The 23,529-nt window shown below is 41.6% G+C and overlaps 1 long non-coding RNA gene across 1 annotated transcript; it reads right to left on the minus strand.

The window, feature by feature from the left end:
* Window positions 1–16,208: 16,208 nt before the first annotated feature.
* LOC101908221 (uncharacterized) lies at window positions 16,209–23,344 on the minus strand. Its single transcript, XR_009493239.1, has 3 exons — window positions 23,091–23,344; window positions 20,652–21,232; window positions 16,209–18,163 (listed from the first exon to the last, which is right to left on the minus strand). It is a non-coding gene; the product is annotated as an uncharacterized lncRNA (long non-coding RNA).
* Window positions 23,345–23,529: the final 185 nt, after the last annotated feature.

Consider the following 23,529-nt stretch of genomic DNA (forward strand, 5'->3'; position numbering starts at 1 on the left):
GTAATTTGTTCAAATCACTCAAACAGTCAGTGAAAATGACAGGATGAGAATCCAGGTTTTCTAATCCCAACCAGATGCTTTTTCTCCCAAACAAGGCCTTGAGATACTTTACCTGAACATCTTACTTCCTGCAGGGCTTCCCTGGTGGCTCAGACAGTAAAGAATCTGCCTGCAACACAGGAGACCTGGGTTCGATCCTTGTGTCGAAAAGATCCCCTGGAGAAGGCAATGGCTACCCACTCCAGTATTCTTGCCTGGAGAATTCCATGGACAGAGAGGAGCCTGGAGGGCTACAGTCCATGGGGTCACAAAAGAGTCTGATATGACTGAGTGACTAACAGCACACAAACACATTAGCTTTCTGCAGATCTAGTCAGGTTGCATATTTCTTAAGAAAGTAGGTTAAAAATAGGGCTTCCCTGGTTGTCCAATGGTTAAGACTCTGTGCTTCCAAAGCAGGGGGCATGGGTTTGATCGCTAGTTGGGGAACTACGATTCTGCACGTTACATGTTGTGGCCTAAAAATGAGTAAATAAATAAAATTTTAAATTAAAAAAAAAGAAAGTAGGTAAAATGTATCATTTCCTTCTTTTATCAAGGCAAATAAACTTCTGAGCCTCTTAACAATATACCCTTCTAAAAATTTTTTTCTCTAGCACTATTATAATCATCATGGAAATACTCATTTAAAACTACTATATTTTATTTATTGACCAGTTCTGACCATTTCCCTAACTACTAGCCCACAAAGACAAGATTGAAATTAAGTTGGATCTTATTTCATAGTTGAACAGAAGACCCAGACTTTCCAACAGAGCTCATAAGCCTATTCGCAAACTACAGAGGAATTTGCTATCATGTTTCCTCATCTGTTCTTAGAATATCTTTTGCTGTCTTACTCAACCATAGTTGTTATTTTTAGCTGCATTTTGGTATTCATGATGGATGGCACCACTGCTCTTCATAAAATAAAATAAAATATATGAAATCTTTGTTTAAAATCGACAGCAATAATAGATTTTTCCATATGTCTAGTTTTTTAAGTTTACTTTTAGAGATTAAAAAATTTCCAGTGTGGAGTTAGAATTTTCAAACTTTAGGAGTGGCCATAATATATGGTTGATCTTTTACTCAATTGATAAATGAGACATCTGAAAGTAATTCAATCAGGTCTTCCGCATTGCAGGCAAATTCTTTACCATCTGAGCCACCAGGGAAGCCCGAAGAATACTGAAGTGGGTAGCCATTCCCTTCGCCAGGGGATCTTCCTGACCGAGGGATCAAACTCAGGTCTCCCATATCGCAGGCAGATTTCTTTACTGTCTAAACCACTAGGGAAGCCCGTAATTATTGGGTTGATCTTTTTCTCAATTGATAAATGAAAGGAAGCATCTAAAAGTAATTCGAGGGTAATTACATGTTTAATTGAATACTTAATTATGTTGGAAATGTCACTATGCTAAATAAAAAGAGATACTAAAATGTGTATCTCAAATTATCCCTACTCAGTAATCGTGTATATTTTATATCTAATCATATATGCATAAAATAAGAGCTTGAAAGAAACATATGCCAATATTAATATTAACTCTGGATGATGAAACTCTGATTTCTGTTTTCTTCTCTGAATTCCTTGCAGTTTCTCATTTTGTTGAAAGAATGTTTATTTTCAACATCAGAAAAAAAGACCTAGAAGCCAATTTAACTTGAAACAATACTTTCTAAATGTCATTTTCTGAGAACAATAGTCAACTTTAGGCACTTCTGGAAGAGAGTGACATAATCTCATTTTAATTTGTGTGTGTTTTCTTGCTGGTTTGCTAAGCAGGAGACACCAGTTCAATCCCCGAGTCAGGAAGATCCCCTAGAGAAGGAAATGGCAACCCACTCCAGAATTCTTTCCTGGGGAATCCCATGGACAGAGGAGCCTGGAGGGCTACTGTCCATGGGGCAGCAAAAGAGTCCAACACGACCTAGCGATTAAACATTCTTGCGGGTGGTAAGGTCTAATTGAAATTTGACCTTTTTAAAGAAAAATTAGCCTTCAGTGAAGAGAGAAAAGGAAACTAAAAGACAAGAAGAGAGGGAAAAGAAGTAAGTAGACTGACTTGATTTGCCTGGGTGGAGCACAGATTTCAAACTAGGATGTACAAAGCCAGGGACTTCCAAGCAGGAACTTGATGGTAGAAGGGAAGGTGTGTTATAGAGTGACCGGGAAAGGAAACTTTCTTCTGGGCACAGGAAAGCAGCAGCTGTAACAGGGTTTTCTTTTCCTCACCCCATCCTTCAGCCATGCCTTAACACAATCTCAAGTACGTGGCAGGCTTTTTTTCTCTTTTTTTAGGATGATAAATGAAGAAAGTACAGCTGTTTGAACCTAGATAGGACTGAAGTAATGACTACAATTATAGGGGGAAATCCAAGATGCAGCTCACTCTTGCTGGGATCATGATGTTGGTGGACAGCTCTGTTACTCAGCTGAGGCCAGAAGAGTTGGTACCTGAACGCCCCATCGTGGGTCCTGACATGACAGTTAGGCAAAGAGTAGACTAAAACGGGGAAACTGAGCTAATTATCATAAAATACAAGAGTTGTAGAAGGAAAAAGAAAAGACCAATGATCTAATTAGTTATTTGTTGTTTTATTTTCCTAGGAATCAAGAAATGTTGAGTGGCATGGATGGATGGATCTAGAGATTATCACACTAAGTGAAGTTCATCAGAAAGAGAAAGACAAATGCTATATGATATCAGTTATATGTGGAATCTAAAATACAACACAAATAAACTACAGAAACAGACTCAAAGACATAAAGAGAACAGACTTGTGGTTATCAAGGGGGAGGGAAGGATTGGGAGTTTGGGATTAGCAAATGCAAACTATTATGTATAGGATGGATAAACAGCAAGGTCCTACTGTAGAACACAAGGAACTATATTCAATATGCTGGGATAAACCATAATAGAACATGGTTCTATATGAATATATATATGTGTATAACCATCACTTTGCTGAAGAGCAGAAATTAACACTGTGAATCGACCACACTTCAATAAAACTAAAAAAAAATTTTCATACATTAAAAAAAGAAAACATTGAGTAGGAGATAAAAAGGTCTTAGTCATACTAAAGATAGATTGATAAGTGATATTAATATCTATTATTTGATGGACCACTGACTTTCAAAATAAAAATAACAGCTGTTATTTGATAGGCCGCTGACTTTTTCATCTTGTAAAAAAAATTTAGCCTCTTTCCATGCTTCAATATTCACCTCTGTAAAATAGGATCCACATTATACTCGTCCATATTCCTTAAAGCAGAGACATTACTTTGCCAACAAAGGTCCGTCTAGTCAAGGCTATGGTTTTTCCAGTAGTCATGTATGGATGTGAGAGTTGGACTATAAAGAAAGCTGAGTGCCAAAGAATTGATGCTTTTGAGAAGACTCTTGAGAGTCCCTTGGATTGCAAGAAGATCCAACCAGTCCCTCCTAAAGGAAATCAACCATGAATATTGATTGGAGGGACTGATGCTGAAGCTGAAACTCCCAATACTTTGGCCACCTGATGTGAAGAACTGATTCATTTGAAAAGACCCTGATGCTGGGAAAGATTGAAGGTGGGAGAAGGGGACGACAGAACATGAGATGGTTGGATGGCATCATTGACTCAAAGGACATGAGTTTGAGTAAACTCTGGGAGTTGGTGATGGACAGGGAGGCCTGGCGTGCTGCAGTCCATGGGGTATCAAAGAGTTGGACACGGCTGAGCAACTGAACTGAATATTCCTTAAAAATGGTGTAAGCATTAAAATGCACTGCTGAAATAACAACTTATAAACATATCATGATATGTTAGCATTTAGTATTTTGGGGGGAAAATTCTCTAGCCCACTCACTCCTGGTGAGTAACAGTTGTTTTGGGTGAAGTAAAAAATAGCAAGGAATTATTTATAGTAAGTTCTCAATAGTACTGGGGTTATTTACTTGGTTCCTTATTTTTCTTCCTCATTCATTCTAAAGTTCAAAGTCAATTGGATATTCATTACCAACTGCTAAAGTTGTGGTCCAAAATAGGAAATGTAATGCCAATTCCTTCCATGTTTCTTCTTGTTAGTTTCAGAAGTCATATCAAGAAAGACAGTTGAAACTATAGCTTAAAACAAGGAATACTAGATTATCTGAGAATTTGACCTGCCTAAAGCATCCTTAACCAGGGACCATGCCATTTGCCACTTTTACCTCCTCTAATAGTTGATGGCATTGGGGAAGGTGCAGTGGAATTGGTTTCTTAGAAGAAGTAGAGTGCAAGTTTTGGAGATTGGGGAGGTTTCTTTTTTTTTGTAATAATGCATAGAAATTCATATTGCTTGCATATCGCCACAGAATATCTTGATATCAGTTTTAAATCTTCTGAAACCAATCTGTCAAAAAAACCCCACTTATTAAGAGCTTAATATATCAAAGGGAGTTTTACTAAGGGGTTAGACATACAAAGATAAATAACACAGTCCTCAATCTCAAATAGATCACACTCTCAAATAAAAATAAGCAAAAAGTTCTAAAACTAGGACTTTTAATACAAAAGAATATATTTCACTGTATTTTTTGATATAGCTAAGTTAAAAGAGGAGATAGAAAATCACCCATTTTCCTTATCACTTAAAAATAACCACTTTTAATATATACACATAAATGCATATATTTTAAAGAAATCATGTTTGAAATCACTACTATTTTTCCAAACTGCTTCCCTACTCCAGGAATATTTTTCCATGCTAAAATCTCTGTTAATAGCTACAAAATTTGAGGGTACTATACTTTATGGGGGTCATAATTTATTTAAATATTTCCCAAACATTTAAGCTCTGGAAAATATTCCACGTTATTAAAAAATATGGGCTTCCCTGATGGCTCAGTGGTAAAGAATCCACCTGCAATGGAGGAGATGCAGGAGATAGGGGTTGATCCCTGGATGAAGAAAATCCCCTGGAGAAGGGAATGGCGACCCACTCTAGTATGGTTCCTGGGAAATCCCATAGACAGAGGAGCCTGGCGGGCTACAGTCCATGGGGCTGCAAAAGAGTCAGACACAACTGTGAAGCGACTGAACACACACACACACACACACACACACAAAATATACTCCAGAGAGGATTCTGTGCCACCTGAGTGAGGCTAAATTGTAATTTTACTGTCTGTGCCTCACCTGGACCAGGTAGGTGCAGCAGCAGCAGTCAGAAGTAGACCCTTTGTTGGGTGTGTGGTTGAGATGCTTTCTAGGCACCAGGGAAGAGCATGGAGTCTAATAACATCAAGAAACTCTTGTATGAAGACCATAAAGGAGAGACTCCTGGGTAGAGCATGTCCTGCTAAAATCCATGCTCCCTCCTCTGGTAGGTTGGCTTTGAATGTGTGAGTGTGTCTGGTCTTCTCGGCCCCAAGAGGGCGAGAAGAAACTTGTGGGTGGAACGTCTCTGGGGGTCCAATGGTTAAGACTCCACAGGGAGCACAGATTCCGTCTCTGGTTGGGGAGCTTAAGATGCTGCCCCGTGTGACAAAAAAAAGAAAGAAACTGCTGGCAGACAGATCCTGAAGTGGTCTCCTATATCCCCTTTACTGGTCTTCATGCCTTTACGTTTCCTTTTGAGTGAAAATGGGGCTGGTGATTGGTGACTTGCTTCCAACCAATGGAATATGGCAAAGGTGACAAGATATGTGATTTGGTTCAGTTCAGTTCAGTCGCTCAGTCGTGTCCGACTCTTTGCGACCCCCATGAACTGCAGCACTCCAGGCCTCCCTGTCCATCACCATCTCCCGGAGTTCACCCAAACTCACGTCCATGGAGTCGGTGATGCCATCCAGCCATCTCATCCTCTGTCGTCCCCTTTTTCTCCTGCCCCCAATCCCTCCCAGCATCAGAGTCTTTTCCAATGAGTCAACTCTTCGCATAAGGTGGCCAAAGTACTGGAGTTTCAGCTTTAGCGTCATTCCTTCCAAAGAACACTAAGGCCTGATCTCCTGTAGGATGGACTGGTTGGATCTCCTTGCAGTCCAAGGGACTCTCAAGAGTCTTCTCCAACACCACAGTTCAAAAGCATCAATTCTTCGGCACATGTATACAATTGTAGCATTAATTTCACCAGGAGACTCTCTTCCTTGTTGGCTCTGAGGAAACAAGGGACTGTTGGGAATATCTACCTAGCAAGGAATTTAAGGCAGCTTTCAGCTGACAGCCAGAGGGAAATGGAGGCCCTCAGTCCAACAGCCCATAAAGAACTAAAGGCTGCCAACAACCACATGAACTGAGATGCGGATCCTTCCCTACTTGAGCCTCAGATGCACCCACAGCCTCTGCTGATGCTTTAATTTCAGGTCTGTGAGATGCTGAACTGTGCCTGGACCCCTGACCCACAGCAAGTGTGAGATAATGAACGTGTGGTTTTGCAGTAACGTTGGTACCTAGCAATGATGACTAATGCAAAGTTTGATAATGCCCTGAGTCATCACTGGTCTCTAGGCTAGGAAAGTAAGAAGAAACTGGGAACAGAAAGATTTTGTCTGTGATCCTCGATGAGACTCTTCACCCGCCTGGTTCTGTACTGTCAAATCATAGGAGGAGCAACAGCTTCAGCTTTTATTACATGAAGGGAGCCATCAACTTGGGCAATCCAATATCAGACCAGGAGAATGGCTGTAATTTGGGAATGGTTAAGAAAAGCATGCTGCAACTCTGAGAAGGAAAGGAAAAATGAGCCATGGGAAAAGAAGGAACTTCTTCCTTGGAAAAGAGAAAAAACAAAGAAAAATGTACCTTATTTCCAAAGATGTGGAAATAGCCAAACAGAGGAATATAAGTCAGAACTAACACAACACATGTTGCTGAAAATGATTACCAACATATTGGATTTTAAAAAATAAGAAAAGAAGTCACTTCTAGAACTGATATAGTAGCTCAGATGGACTAATTTTCTTGCTGATAAAAATCATTAAGTCTTCACAAATTGTTTAAAAATCTTATAATTTGAGGTAGTAGAGAATGACCCATAGCAGGCAGACACTACAGAGATAATCCTTGAATAATAAGCTGTGAACCAGTAAGATCTCTTAAAGTGACCTCAGCTCTTTTTCTCATTTATTAATTCTCTGCAAGACGCCAGCCAGGCACTGCTGAACCTCTGAGTCTGGGGTTTGTTGATCCCCTCCTATGTCCTGGCCTCTCCTTGAATCTTCTTGCCTCTGTGGACTCAGAATTGCAGTGTTCCTCACTTACTGCTGGCCAAACCTCTGACTCAACAGTGAGGTCTCTAGCCCCATCCTTCCCCATGTCTCATTTTCCTTTTCTTCTCGGGGCTGCAGAAATTACCACCTTATCGACAACACAAGGTGAATTTGGCCTCTGAGCATCACCATCCCAAGTCAGTATAGTCCTAGGTCATATTGCAGGGCTTCCCTGGTGGATCAGATGGTAAAAAATCTGCCTGCAATGTGGGAAACCCAGGTTCGATCTCTGGATCAGGAAGATCCCCTGGAGAAGGAATGGTTACCCACTCCAGTATTTTTGCCTGGAGAATCCCACGGACCAAGGAGTCTGACAGGCTACCATCCACAGGGTCACAAAGACTTGGATACAACTAAGTGACTGACAACTATGTCATATTGTAGATCACTGCCCTGTCAGGCCCTAGTCCCCTAATATCTCCTTGGCCTCTTCACCTATTTCTGTTTTTCTCTCTCAAATCCAGCCACATTTGCATTGTTGATGCTTGCTGTTCCTCTAACACAGGAGACACATTTCCACCTCAGGACCTTTGAACTTGCTGTTTCCTCTGCCTTAAAGTTTCTTTCCCCAAATATCTCCATGGCTCTCTCTCTTTTCTCAGGTCTTTGCTTAAATATCACTTTTTTATATATAAATTTTTTTATGTGGATCTTTTAAAAATTTTATTGAATTTGTTAGTTGGAAATTGGTCAAGAATCTACCTGCAATGCAGGAGACTCGGGTTCGATCCCTGGGTTGAGAAGATCCTCTAGAGAAGGGAATGGCAACCCACTCCAGTATTCTTGCTTGGAGAATTCCATGGACAGAGGAGCCTGGCGAGCTACAGTCCATGGGGTTGCAGAGATTCGGACAGGACTCAGCAGCTATCACATGCACACATTGAATTTGTTACAATATTGCTCTTTTTGTACCTTGGTTTTTTGGACCTGAGGTATGCAGGATCTTAGCTCTCCAACCAGGAATCAAACCTGCACCCCCTGATTGGAAGGCAAAGCTTTAACCACTGGATCACCAGGGAAGTCCTTCAACTATCACTCTTTTGGTGAGCTCTTACCCGCAAATTCCATGTAAAATGATCACCCCACAACCTCTCTCATGATGTACCTATCTCTTTTCCCTTAGCACTTTTTATTTAATATGCTACATGTTTTGTTTCTTTATCCTGTTTGCTATCTGTCTCTCCAGCTAAAATATAAGTGCTGGCTGTGGAGGCATGGATTGGTGCATGTTTTTTTTTTTTTTTTCCTTTTGTTACTTCTGTAGTATTTAGAACAGTGACTGACATGTCAATCATTACTTGTTGAATTTCTCAACTTGGTTTAAAAGATTCTTTTTCTCATAGTACCATTTCTCCCATAGACTTTTAGGCTAGTACTAAGTTGCAGAGATGTCTTGGTGATCCACGATTATGGTTTTAATATTTCAGTTCTTTTTGACTAGAAGTACTTGTTCTTAAGTGACTCAGGCGAAGTAAATAGAATATCTAGGACTTCCCAATAGACAGAGTCATGGGTTCCAAAGTTCATTTATAAGTCAATTGTTTGCACATCCTGAACTTATTTTCAGAACACTATGGGCACAGTTAGTTAACTGCAGGGAGTCTGAGAAGACTGGATAATGCCAGAACTGGGAACCAGATATGCCCACTGGGATGGGGCAGACCCCAAAAGGACAGCAACAGGTGCACTGAACTCTGAGGATGTTCCATGCAGCCAGCAGGAGACACTGTCCTGAAGGCCAGGGCACAGGCGACAGTTACATTAGAGAGAATCCAAAGAAACAGGGTGACCCCATTGGGAAGTAGAGTTTAGCAAATGGCCGTCTGCTGCTGCTAAGTTGCTTCAGTCGTGTCCAACTCTGTGCGACCCCATAGATGGCAGCCCACCAGGCTCCTCTGTCCCTGGGATCCTCCAGGGAAGCCTACTGGAGTGGGTTGCCATTTCCTTCTCCAATGCATGAAAGTGAAAAGTGAAAGTAAAGTCACTCAGTTGTGTCTGACTCCTAGTGACCCCATGGACTGCAGCCCACCAGGCTCCTCTGTCCATGGGATTTTCCAGGCAAGAGTACTGGAGTGGGGCGCCATTGCCTTCTCTGAAATGGCCGTCTAGGAGTAATGATACTTTAAAGACGAGTTGATCGAAAAAACCATGAAGCTCAAAGGCAAGCCAAAGAATAGAGAGAAAATATTTACTGCATATCTGACAAATGGACCATATCCAGATTATTTAAGGAACAACTTCAAATAAAAAAGGAAAGATAGATGACCCAACAGAAACATGGGCAAAAGTCTTTAGCAGTCATTTCAAAAAATACAATCTCTAAATGTCTAATAAACATATGGATATGTTCTTAGCATCAACTGTAACAGTCACACTAAAGCCACAGTGAGACTTTACTACACATCCACCAGAATGGCTAACACTGGGAAGACTGGAAATCGAATGGTATTGCCATAAGAACAGACACAAAAATCAGTGGGACAGAAATGACAGCCCAGAAATGAATCTACACATACGTTATCAATTCATTTATGACAAAAGAGACAAGAAGGTGGAACACATGTACAATCACGGCTGACTCATGTCAATATATGGCAAAAACCACCACAATATTGTAAAGCCATTAGCCTTCAATTAAAATAAATTAATTAATAAAACATAAGAGAGACAAGAATATACAATAGGGAAAGGGAAGTCTCTCCAAAAAATGGTATTGGGAAAACTGGACAGCCACATACCAAAGAATGAAACTGGACCATGCTCATACCATACACAAGAAAGTAACTCTTTAAACCTGGTTTAAAGACCTGGACATAAGACCATAGACTATAAAATTCCTAGAAGAAAACATAATCAGTAAGCTCCTTGTCATCAGCGTTGGCAATGATTTTTTGGATTTGACATCAAATGCAAAGAGAAAAATAAGTGAGATGTCATCAAACTAAAAAGCTTCTGCACAGCAAAGGAAACTATCAACAAAATGAAAAAGCAACCTACCAAATGGGAAAAGTACTTGCAAGTCAGATATCTGATAAAAGTGAAGATCCAAGATACATAAAGAATTCATACAGCTTAGTAGCAAAAAACTAAGCAGTTCAATTAAAAATGAGCAGGATAAACATTTTCCCAAAGGAGACATACAGATGGCCAACAGATATATGAAAAGATGCTCAGCATCACATTTGAATCAGTTCTAATGAGGTGGATGAAACTGGAGCCTATTATACAGAGTGAAGTAAGCCAGAAAGAAAAACACCAATACAGTATACTAATGCATATATATGGAATTTAGAAAGATGGTAACAATAACCCTGTATGCGCGACAGCAAAAGAAACACAGATGTATAGAACAGTCTTTTGGAATCTGTGGGAAAGGGAGGGGGGATGATTTGGGAGAATGGCATTAAAACATGTATAATATCATATAAGAAATGAATCACCAGTCCAGGTTCGATGCAGGATACAGGAAGCTTGGGGCTGGTGCACTGGGATGACCCAGAGGGATGGTATGGGGAGGGAGGTGGGAGGGGGGTTCAGGATGGGGAACACGTGTACACCCGTGGTGGATTCATGTTGGTGTATGGCAAAACCAATACAAAATTGTAAAGTAAAAAACAATAATAATAATAAAAAAATAAAAATAAAATGAAAATCAAAACCACAATGAGATATTACCTAACACCTGTTAGAATGGCTATTATTTAGCAAGACCAGAAATAAGTGTTGGTGAGGTTGTGGAGAGAATGGAACACTTGTGTACCATTGATTGGAATGTAAATTGGTGCAGCTACTGGAAAACAGTATAGGAGCCTCAAAAATTTAAATAGAACTACTGAATGACCCAGAAAATCCTATTTTGGATATTAATCCAAAGAAAATAAAAACCTTAACTCAGAAAGATATAGGCACTCCAATGTTCATTGCAGCATTATTTGGGCTTCCCTGGTAGCTCAGATGGTAAAGAATCCGCCTGCAACGCAGGAGACCTGGGTTTGATCCCTGGGTTGAGAAGATACCCTGGAGGAAGGCATGGCAACCCGCTCAGTATCCTTGCCTGGAGAATCCCCAAGAACAGAGTATTATTTACAATAGCCAAAATAAAGAAATAACCTAGGAGTCCATTAATGGATGAGTGGATAAGGAAAAACATGGTGTATTTTATGGTATAAAGTATATTTTATACTTTATTACTCATAATAATATTATGGAAAATTATTCAGCCATAAAAAGATAAGGAAAACTTGCCGTTGGCATGTGCTTAGTGAAATAAGTCAGACAAAGACAAATACTATATGATCTTGCTTAGGTGTGGAATCTAAAACAAACAAACAGTTGAACTCAAAGCTAGACTGAGGGTTGCCAGAGATGGGGTAGGAAGGTGGGAGGATGGGAGAAATGGGTGAAGGGGGTCAAGAGGCACAAATTTCCAGTTATAAAATAAGTAAGTCCTGGGGATGTAATGTACAGCACGGTGACTATAGTTAATGAGGGGGTTGACTCATCTCTGCTCCAGCATGTTGGGGCTGGGAAGCCTGGAAGGCAGGGGTGACTTGCTGTTGCCTTAACTCACACCCCAGTGGTCGATGCTGGCTGGTGGCTGGGACCTCAGTGGGGCCCACTGAGGGGATACCTCATTAGAGAGGGGATACCTCTCCATGTGGTGGGAAGGGGATACCTCTCCATGTGGGGGAAGGGGATATCTCTCCATGCTGGGGGAGCGGATACCTCTCCATGTGATGTCTCTGTTAGGGCTGGTCTGGGCTTCCTCACAACACAGCTAAGGATTCCAAGAGAACAAAGCAGAAGCTGTGCCACTTTTTTATTGTGGTAAAAAACATATAACATAAAATTGACTATCTTACCCATTAAAAAAAGAAGACACTTCCCACGTTGTCCAGTGGTTAAGACTCCATGATTCCACTGCAGGGGATGCAGGTTGGATTAGTCGAGGAACTAAGATCCTATATGCCAGATAGTATGGCCAAAAAAGGAGAACAAACAAGCAAACAAAAAAACCTGTCTTCTTTTCAAGCAAAAGTTAGAGGAGATATTTCCCAGCTTGTTGGGTTGGAAAATACAACTATTTTGTATTTTCAGCATCTCCAGCCTCTTCAAATATTGGCAGATGCTGCAGAAGTGACATTCTGGGACTTCCGGTCCCAGCACTTAAAAGGCACTGTGGCTTCTCCTTTCCCCATCACGGGATCCAGTTGCCTAGAAAGGAGTTCAAGATATACCACTAAATGATGAGGAACCAGAGGGAGAGCAGAAGGCCCAGCCAGCCACCAGCCATTCGGCTTCATTGTTCGCAGCGTGCAGCCCCTAACATGCAGTTAAGGAAGCCATGTTTGTGGTCTATCCTCAGGGGAGCCCCAAGCTGAGCACAGCTGCATGTGGGACCTCAGCCAATACCTCATGGAACAGAGTCAAGTCATCCCCATGGAGCTCTGCCCAGATTGCAAAATCAGGAGCAGATAAACGGTGGTGTTTGCTTCAAGACACTAAGGGTTCAGGTGGTTTTCATGCATAAAGAGACAACTGAAATACCTGGCACTAGGCAGAACAGAAACAGTGTGACAGTTTCATATTCCTTAGCCCAGTGTACCAGGTCCTAAAAGATCTCTTCCTCCGCCTGCTGTTCTGACTTCCTCTGGTATTACGCTCTGTGCTAGTCAGCTTGGTCTTTCATCACAAAATACCACAGATTGGGGGCTTAAACAACAGAAATTTCTTTTCTTACAGTTCCAGAGGCTGGAAGCCCAAGGTCAAGGTTATCATCTTGCATATAACATTATCATCTTACATGATAAGTCAAAGGTGTATCATATATTTGACTTCATTCATGAAACACACATTAGTTTATCACACACTCGTTCCCTGGGACTTGAAGTAGATCAGATATGTTCCTTGACCTCCCAAACATTGCCTGTGGCTGCATACGGTGCCTGGAGGAGGGCAGAACATAGACAAAACCTTGAACACAATGTGATAAACACTCTAATAGAAGTGTGCATGAGACGAGGGATGGAAATCCAGGTTAGGGAACAATGAATTCTGCCTGGAGAAGCAGGTCATAGAGAACAACAGATAGGACATTTTAGTTGCTCCTTGAAGAACGAATAGCAAATGGTTAGGAGGTGAAAGGCAACATTTCATACAAAAAAAGAGTGTGGGGACTTCCCTGGAGGTCCAGTGGTTAAGAATTCATCTTCCAATGCAGGGAACGTGGATTTGACCCCTGGTGGGGGAACTAAGATCCCACATGCTGTGAAGCAGCTAAGCCCCCACACTCAGCTACTGAGCCCAGGCTCAGAAACAAAGAGCCTGTGCATGGCAATGAAGATCCAGCCCAGCCAAAAGGAAAAAGAAAAGAAAAGAGTATGAAGGATAATAGGCTTCCCAGGTAACTCAGCTGGTAAAGAATCGATTCCTGGGTTGGGAAGATTCCCCAGGAGAAGGGATAGACTACCCACTCCAATATTCTTGGGCTTCCCTGGTGGCTCAGATGGTAAAGAATCCGCCTGCAACGTGGTAGATGTGGGTTCAATACCTAGGTTGGGAAGATCCCCTGGAGGATCCCCTGGCAACCTACTCCAGCATTCATGCCTTGAGAATCCCCATTGACAGAGGAGCCTGGCGGGCTACAGTCCATGGGATGGCAAAGAGTCAAACACAACTGAGTGACTAAGCACACATGAAGGAAAAGGTAAGTGTTATGTTGGCTTGATATGGGGAGGGTATAGGAAAGAGGGTGGGTGGCAGGGCTGGAGAGAGGGGCAGGACTAGGTTATAAAAAGCCTGTGGATCATAATCTGGACTTTGTTCTGTAGGTATTGGGGAGATGAGAGCAAATCCTACTCTTGACAGAGACCTAACTCTGGATGTCAAGAACTTACCTTTCCACCACTGTAGTCCTAGAAATGATTAAGAACCCCCCGGGTCTACACTACTGGCAAGGATCCCATGGCCGAGGTCAGAGGTTACTGAGCCTTGGAGGCTGGGAAGGAGTGGGGAGCAAGGATTGGAGATCCTAAAGAAGAAGGGACTTGGGCAGGAGATGTGGGAACAGAGAGGGGCTGGGCGTGGACTGGGCAGGGCTGGTGGGTGGAGGTCCCTCTGGGTGGTGAGTAATGGTGTGACACAGTGAGTGGGTCAGGGGCAGCGAGGGACAGCATTGGGCCCCAGCCTCTTTGAGTCTATCTTTTCCCATCTTCCTCTCACTCTTCTCATCACAGACATGTGGAGGAAGCAAGGTGGTGGGGAGGGGAAGAGGTGCAGAAGCAGGACATAGGTGACAAGATGAGCATCTTTGCATTGTCAATACCAGGGACTGGTGTTGGGGAGGGTGCCTGGCGAGGAGACTAAGGTGGAAAGGAACTCTCTATCTCTATGCTGCCCCCTCTCTATCTTTTCTCCAGCAAAGCTCTTATTTTCAACAGATACTCACTGTAGAAACGAGAGGAGGGGGCGAGGAGGGGTTGTCATGTGGAAGACAGTATCGGCTAAACTCAGACATGGTGTGATGCAGCGATGATTCTGCAGTGGCAAAGGAACCCAGCAGAGACAGGCAAAGTGTGTGTGTTCCCAGGAGCATGCGGGTACCTCAACTGTTATGAAGCGGAGGCACAGGGAATCTCTGGAATTGCCCAGTGGGGGTGTTGGGGAGGGGCAGGTGCAAGCGGCCTGTGTAGATCAATGTCCTGAAGTCAGGGAGGGGCTGCCCAGGCCCAGAGCCTCCTAGCAGAAAGGAAGCCACAGGGCTTGTCTCAGTGGTTCTACTGCGGTGGCTTCTGAGGTTCGTGCCAAGAACTCCTTGATGGACTCCTACAGGATTGGCATTGACCTTCAGTGGAAAGAATGGCTCCCCTAGGGCAAGACCAAGAGGGTGTAAATTAAAGAAAAACATGCTAGTCATCTGATGGTCAGATTGCTTGTTTTGTTTTGGTTTTTAATTAAGAAGGTTAAAGGACATATTTCAAATTTGCTTTTAAGCCTTTCTCCAAACTCCTAGAATAGTTCCAATTGTATGCACTGTTTTTCTATAGCTATATATATATATATAAATAAAGATTTCAGGTTGCAAAACTTGCCTTCTCCACTAAGACTTCATTCTATTGCTATTAGAAGTAACTGTTTAAATTTAAATGGAGTCAGTTTAATTATTGAAAGCCTATAAAAGAACAGTATTTAGGTAACTATAACACATATGTATATTTCAAAATCAAAGTATAAGAACTGTCAGGGCTTCCCAGGTGGCCCAGTGGTAAAGAATCCTCCTGCCAATGCAAGAGAGTCGGAAGACACAGGTTTGATCCTTGGGTCGGGAAGATCCCCTGGAGGAGGGCATGGCAACCCATTGCAGTATTCTTACCTGGAGAATCCCATAGACAGAGGAGTTTGGTGGGCTACAGTCCATGGGATTGCAAAGAGTTGGACATGACGGAAGCGACTGAGCAGGCATGATACACTTTGCTGTGTACCTAAAACTAACATAACACTGTAAATTAACCACATTTCCATCTTTAAAATGGCTTTAAAAAGATGAGAAAAGAGCAAAAATCTCAAAAATAAAAGGTATCATTCACTAAATTATACAAGGAGTATATATATATATATATATATATATATATATATATACACACACACACGTATATATCATATTTCACTGTTAGTTCACTGCTGTTATTTTTGTTATAACAGTAACTAACATCTTTTAAAAAGAAGGTTCTGAAATCTTGCCCTGGCTTCCAGAATTCTGGGGAGAATAGTCCATCGTAAGGACTAATTATGTATTCACTGCCTGCTGGGCAAAAATAAAGATAACTGCAGAAAAGATGGCTTTGGACAAGTTTGGCTAAATATAGCCTTCAAGTGTGTAAACTCTATCCTCTTCCAGGGTGCATTTCCAACATCAAATAGTGATGAATTAAAGCTTTACTTTATCTTCTCTGTAATGAGTAGGCTCGCTCGACAGGACACTTCAAACAGGAAATAAAAGGCAACGTCATTACATTCTCTGTCCACAAGGCTGTCTTACGCATTTAGTTGCAGTCCATTCAGCTTACAGAGTCCTGGCTGTGAACATCCCCTGAGGTTACGGTGCTGTTCGGGTGTCCGGCGTCATCACTTTCCATTCCCTCCGGCGTCTGGAGTCTCATTTTAGCTGCCGGGATCACGCGGCTTGTCTATCACGTCACTTGTGGATCCTGGGGCTGTTTCGCCTCTACAGTCCAGTGTCCCTACTCCCAACACCCAGGGTCACGTACCGTGATTGTGATGTAGAAGATGAGGATCTAACCAGAAGGCTTTTCCTGCAACAGATGTTTCTAGAGGAAAGTGTGAGACACAGGGCACAAACTTACGGTTAGCAAAGGGGAAGGAGGGTAGGGACAATTAGGAGTTTGGGATTAGTAGATACACACTACTATATATAAAACAGATAAACAACAAGGTCCTACTGTATAACACAGGGAACTATATTCAATACCTTATAATAAAATACAATCAAAGTATATGGTTATAAGTTTCATATATATATGTAATATGTATATCTGAATCATTTTGCTAAGTGATACAGCATTGTAAATCAACTATACTTCAATAAAATAAATAAATACAGAAAGAAAGTGTGAGCCAGGCAATTTTTCAGTTTGCAGCAATTAATTCAGCCCCACAACCTAGGTAGCTGTAACCCACATCGCCTTTCCCCTAGAGTAAGCGACAATAGAATAAAAATCCCCCTCCAAATTCCCAGGGCTCCAATTGTCCTTCAGATCCTCCCACAAGTCCACCAAGACCACTATCACATAGGTGGGGGCAGGGATTCTCAGTAACCCATTTTCTCACCCAGGAATATCTCTTTAGGATGATCACTTTTACTTCATTGCTATTCAGTTCCAGACCTAGAAACGTAAAGAGGGAAATCCAGAAATAGAATTGGAAGACAAAGAAAGCAAGCAGTGGAACAAAATCCTTTCTGAGAGTTACAAGGACTTTGTGGAATTTCCTTTCTTAATAATCCTCAGGATCATCAAAAATAGGTTCCGGCTGCCCTTCTGGGTCCTGCAAAGTTCTTCGTCGTGTACCCCCTCCTAATTTGAACACCAAGCTGGGCAGGTGGGAGCCCTTGGGGCAGGGGTCCCTTACAGAGCAGCTGCACAGAAGCCTCGGGAGCTCAGGGTTGCCAGCCCTCCCATAGCGGCTTGCCAGGTTTCCAGAGTGTTAGAATAGTAAACAGTTGTTTCTCCGAAACAGAGATGGGGCTATCCACAGCCTCACATGCTAAATTTAAGTTTAATGAAGCTCTTTCCTAACAACCCAGATCAGTGATTTTAAACGGGCTGGCGGCGAGGCGAGATCCATCTCTCAGGGTTTGGGGGAAGGAACTGGCAAGTGTAGTCTGAGGAAGCTCCCAGGTGATTCCGTGTTCCACCTGCAAACCCCAGTGCCTCTTCAGAAAACCGCTGGCACAGATCTTGGATGCTGACGGAGGCCCTCTCTGGCTTCTGCAATTTGCCCACAGTGCTCCTGACATTTCAGAGTTAACCTCTGAAGCACTTAGGGAAGATGACACAAGCCTCCCTCTGCCAATACTGCCACGTGAACTTTTTCACACAGAGCATAGGGAGAACCAAGTGCATATAATCAAACGTTGACAACAGTTGGCTGACTAGTTAGGTTTGATCCTTGGAGCAGAAGATCTTCAGCAGAAGATCTCAAGTGTAAATTTGGATGTCATCAATCACATCTTCCATAAGCCCTGAAGCAAAAGTCTGATGGTGGAGGCAGATACATCCTTCCACTGCCCTGACTCAGATGCGTTTTCCTGCTCCATACCCCATTCCCAAGCTTTCGAGGGAAGCGTCCTTCTTGCAGAGATGCCTGGAAAGAGGGTAAAACACAGGCATTATTTATCTGAGCTGTGATGGGAAAGATCTTATGACTTTTGAAATCCAAATGCATACTAGGGAAACAAAAATGAGCCTGCATTTTCAAAGCTGCTGGTCGTTTTCTGTTTGGTAAGGCACAAAGAATTTTACATAATTGTGGGGACGACTTTTCCTTCTGAGGCTAACACTTATATTGGCCATTTACTTATGCAAATAAAAGATAAAGCCCCAAATTGGAACATGAGACCTTGGCAGACACCCCTTGATGGATTCCAAACTAATGACCACGTCTACGCCACTCTGGTTCTCAAAGCGGTCCTGAGACCCTTTCAGGGTATCTGTGAGATTGGAACTATTTTTCCAACACAATGACAGACTTGGTTTTGCTACTCCCACCCTCTCACAAGTTTATAGTCAAATTCTCCCAGTGTTATATGACATGTGATAATGAAACAGATTGCTGGACCTGATAGGAGAATCTAGCTATCTTTTATGAACATACTGTATAGGGACCTCCCTGGCAGTCCAGTGGTTGAGACTTTGTCTTCCAATGCAAATGGTACAGGTTTGATCCCCACATGCCTCATGGCCAGAAGATCAAAACACAAGGCAGGAACATTATTATAACAAATTCAATAAAGACTCTGATAATCATCCACATCAAAAAAATCTTTAAAATGACAAAAGTCAATTTTACAACCTAAACAAAAAGAGACATAATAAAGATGTGCAAAAAATGCTACTGCATTCACTATATTTTTTGAAAATATAGTTATGTTTCATAAAAATATATTCTTTGTGTGAAACCAATATTATGGGTTTGTTATTGTTATTTTAAAATGAAGTAATAAATATTCTTAAAATTTCTGTTTTTTTCTTCTTAAAATTATTATTGTGATCAAATATACATCACAATTTAACATTTTAACTGTTTTAAATGTGCAGTTTAGTGGCATTAAGTGCATTCATATTATTGTACAACCATCACCACTGTCCATATTCAGAACTTTTTCATCATCCCAAACTAAACTGTACCCATTAAACATTAATGCCTCATTAGCCCTTTCTCCCAGACCCTGGTAATCACTATTCTTTGTTTCTATGAATTTGACTACACCAGGTACCTCATACAAGTGGAATCATACAGTATTTTTCCTCTTGTGGCTGGCTCCCATCACTTAATATTTCCAAGATTCATCTATGTTGCATCAGAATTTCATTCCTTTTTAAGGCTGTATAATATTCCAGTGTAAGTACATACCACAGAATCTCTGCTTTGTCATTTGTAATCAATGGCTTAGCAATTTTAAGACACTTCCTTTTACTTATTTTTTTTGTAATTTCTAAGTAGTTAAAATACTGATGTTTCAACATAACTGGTTTTCATCATGTTCTACTCAAATAATGCAGGAACTTTCATTATTGCTGATTGGAATGTGTAACGGTACAGTTACTTTGGAAAATGGTTTGGTAGTTTTTTTAAATAAAATTAAATATAGATATTTACTTGATAGTAATATGCCAATGTCATTTTCTTAGCTTTGACAAATGTTCCATGAAATTGTATTACGATGTTAACAACAGGGGAATCTGGGCATATTGGAATTCCTTACTTACTCTTTACAACTTTTCTGAAAATACAAAATTGTTCCCAAGTAAAAATTTTTTAACTAAAAATAATCCTCAGTTTTAGTATCTGCTATGGTAAATATTGGGCTTCCCTGGTAGCTCAGCTGGTAGAGAATCCACCTGCAATGCAGGAGACCCCGGTTTGATTCCTAGGTCAGGAAGATTCACTGGAGAAGGGATAGGCTACCCAGTATTCTTGGGCTTACACTGGGCTTCCTGGGTGGTGCTAGTGGTAAAGAACCTGTTTGCCAATACAGGAGATTCAAGAGACACAGGTTCAATCCCTGGGTCGGGAAGATGCCCTGGAGTAGGAAATGGCAACCCACTCTAGTATTCTTGCCTGGAGAATCCAGTGGACAGAGGAGCCTGGCAGGCTACAGTCTGTGGGGTCACAAAGAATTAGACATGATTGAAGTGATTAAGCACACAGCACATGGTAAATACTGAGAGATATAAGCCACATAAATAAAAAGCTCTTTATGGTTCCACCGGAGAAACTGAGGAAAACAAACAGGAAACAAATATTTGTTTTCCTGGCCCACCTTGCAGCCAGCATGGCCATGTGTCTGAGTTCTCACCAATGAGACCAGGAAATAAGTGAGAGCTGTTTCTTAGAGCTGCTTTCCCCCAAAAAGTCCAGGTGGGAGACAAGGACATGCTGGCATGACCTGTGCCCTCCCTCTTGACTGGAATGCCTGGGCTGGGGCATCTGTATTGCAATTGTGAGGCACCACACACATGGCCTTCTGGATATGCAGGCTTATTATTCTTTTCATCACCTCAGACTAATTTAAGCTGTCGGTAAAACTTTCTGCTCTTAGCATCCAAAGCATGGCAAAGGATACAGTTACCTAAGATGCTCTGTGGCAGGCAGTGCTGCAGATCCTGGCTGCTGAATGTTTATTCATTTTTTCCCCTCTTACATGTACTTACAGATTACTTTGTGCCTGAAACAAACAAACAAAAACACACAAAAAGAAAGTGTGGACTCTGGCAGGAGTACATGTGTGTGTGTTTTGAAAGCCGCTGACAGCTCAGTGGCTGGGCAGAAGATGAGGGCGCTATCTTCCATCTCTGGCAAGAGCAGAGCTGCTGAGGCTCCAGAGATACCATGTGGGGAGAGCCCCGGAAAGGGCTCAAGGGCCAGCTTCCCCTTTCTCACACCTGCCAAGCCCCAGCACCCTGGAATGATGCCCTTACCATTTAGTGCTACCCAGAGACCCAAAGTGTGAAGACTCACCTCCCCCAGCATCACAATCAAGGAGGGGAAAAGGGTAGACGTAGCCCACTTTTGTGGATTTCCTCAGAGGCCAAACCTGAGCAACTCCAGTGAGGCTTCAGAGAAGAGAGCCTCTGGGGTGCTTTTACCTCCCTTCATCAGTTGGCTGATCCATTCCGCTTTCAACCTTGCTTCCTCTCCCATCTATGTGTGCTGGAGAGAAGGTGGGTTGGGATTAAAAGCACAGAAGCTGGAGCCTATTATACAGAGTGAAGTAAGCCAGAAGGAAAAACACCAATACAGTATACTAACGCATATATATGGAATTTAGAAAGATGGTAACAATAACCCGGTGTACGAGACAGCAAAAGAGACACTGATGTATAGAACAGTCTTATGGACTCTGTGGGAGAGGGAGAGGGTGGGAAGATTTGGGAGAATGGCATTGAAACATGTAAAATATCATGTAAGAAACGAGCTGCCAGTCCAGGTTCGATGCATGATACTGGATGCTTGGGGCTAGTACACTGGGACGACCCAGAGGGATGGTATGGGGAGGGAGGAGGGAGGAGGGTTCAGAATGGGGAGCACATGTATACCTGTGGCGGATTCATTTTGATATTTGGCAAAACTAATACAATTATGTAAAGTTTAAAAAAAAAAAAAAGCACAGAAGCTAATGACTCTGTCTGGCTTACCTGGGAATCTAACACAGGATGCTGGCCTTATGACCTCCACAGCCCAACCACATAAAAATTTGGTGATACAAGATGCGGACATAGAGAATAGACTTGTAGACACAGTGGGGGATGGAGAGGATAGAATGAATGGAGAGGGTAAAATGAATTGAGAGGGTAGCATTGACATAAATACAATAGATAGCTAGTGGGAAGCTGCTATACAGCACAGGGAGTTCAGCTGTATGCTCTGTGATGACCTAGAGGGATGGGCTGGAGGGGGTTGGGAGGGAAGGTCAAGAGGGAGGGGATATATATATACTTATGACTGATTCAAAATACTGTACAGCAGGAACTAACAGAACATTGTAAAGCAATTATCCTTTAATAAAAAGAAATTGGTGATACAGAAAGAGATGGCAAAGGTTTCCTGAATCTCAGATCACACAAGTACCAGCTTTCAGGGTTCTTCAGTGCCTCCTCAAATTCAAAGCTGAAATTTACCTAGGCACTAAATAGAATTGATGTTTCCATGTAACTTGGTGTTGGAAAAAGGAAATATTATAGAAAGAAAAAAAATAACTGGACAAAGAAAGGAGTTTGAGGGGGTTCTTTTAGGTTAACAATAAAAAAGAATAAAAGCTAATTCCCACACCTAAGGGAATATTCTTTTATTCATAATGATTATCATAAGGAACAGGAAAAATGGAACTTGAATATTTATTTTGTTGTGGTTAAAGACAGCAATGAAGGAGAAGGAGGAAGGCAAGGAGGAGGAAGAGAAGAAAAAGAATAAGAAGAGGAAGAAAAGGGAAAGAGGAAACAACAAGCAGAAGCAGAAATGATTGCATCTAGCACAGTAAAATAATATTTTAAGTATAACTAGTAATATATGGTAATAGCTGCATTCGCAATCAGTATGTAATTATAAATATAATCTCCTAGATCATTTGGCTTCTACATTTAATTAGAAAATATTTAATTATAATATGTATAATTACATGTATAAAATAATAATAGCATTCCTGTATTTTTGGAATTGGTAAAAATGGAATTATACAATGATATAAAAGTGTACTACTGAAATATATATGAATGTGTGACTAAGCAAACTGAACGTTTTCTCTTTCTAATCTGCTTTTCATCCCTGGATGAAATGAGGTGACATAAGGAGAGCATTCCTCTTTGTGTTGGCCCATAGTACAGGCTTCATAAGTTTTAATTGCTTAGGTTCCAATCTTGGGATCGACCAATCAACATGCATTTCCTTGGGATCAACCAATCAACATGCAACCAATCAACATGCAACCAATCAGTGCATGAAATGTAACTACTATTGTACATTTCAGACTTGGAGGGAAAAAAGGCCAATTCCTAATCACAAGGCTACTTACCTCTACTTTCAGATGTATTCCAGTTTGGAAGGCAAACTTTCTGGTCACCCTATGAATAAGTGACTGTGGACGGTGATCATGGCTCAGAAGCATCCTTCAGGCTGCATATTATCTAGCTTCTTTTTCCCTTTCCTTTCCTTTCTCCATGTCACTGCTAGATTTTTTGGATGTTTTTTTCTGAAAACAAAACAAGAACATTCATTAGCAGCTCTTTCACATGAAAATAAAGAATTGTAATCTTCATCGTAGGTCCAGCAGTGAATCATTTCTTGAAAAGCTGTATGCAAAACACTGTTGTTCTTCTCTTGGCTTAGCCGATGAAGACAAGCACAGAAGCTGGTTGGCACAGAGGTGATCCAGAACAAACTCGCTCTTCTTCAAGTAGCCTGGCCTAACCCTATGGGTCTGAATGTAAGCACAGTATAAAATCAGTAGGTGA

Source organism: Bos taurus, chromosome 28 (genome assembly GCF_002263795.3).
Source record: "Bos taurus isolate L1 Dominette 01449 registration number 42190680 breed Hereford chromosome 28, ARS-UCD2.0, whole genome shotgun sequence".
NCBI lineage: Eukaryota > Metazoa > Chordata > Mammalia > Artiodactyla > Bovidae > Bos > Bos taurus.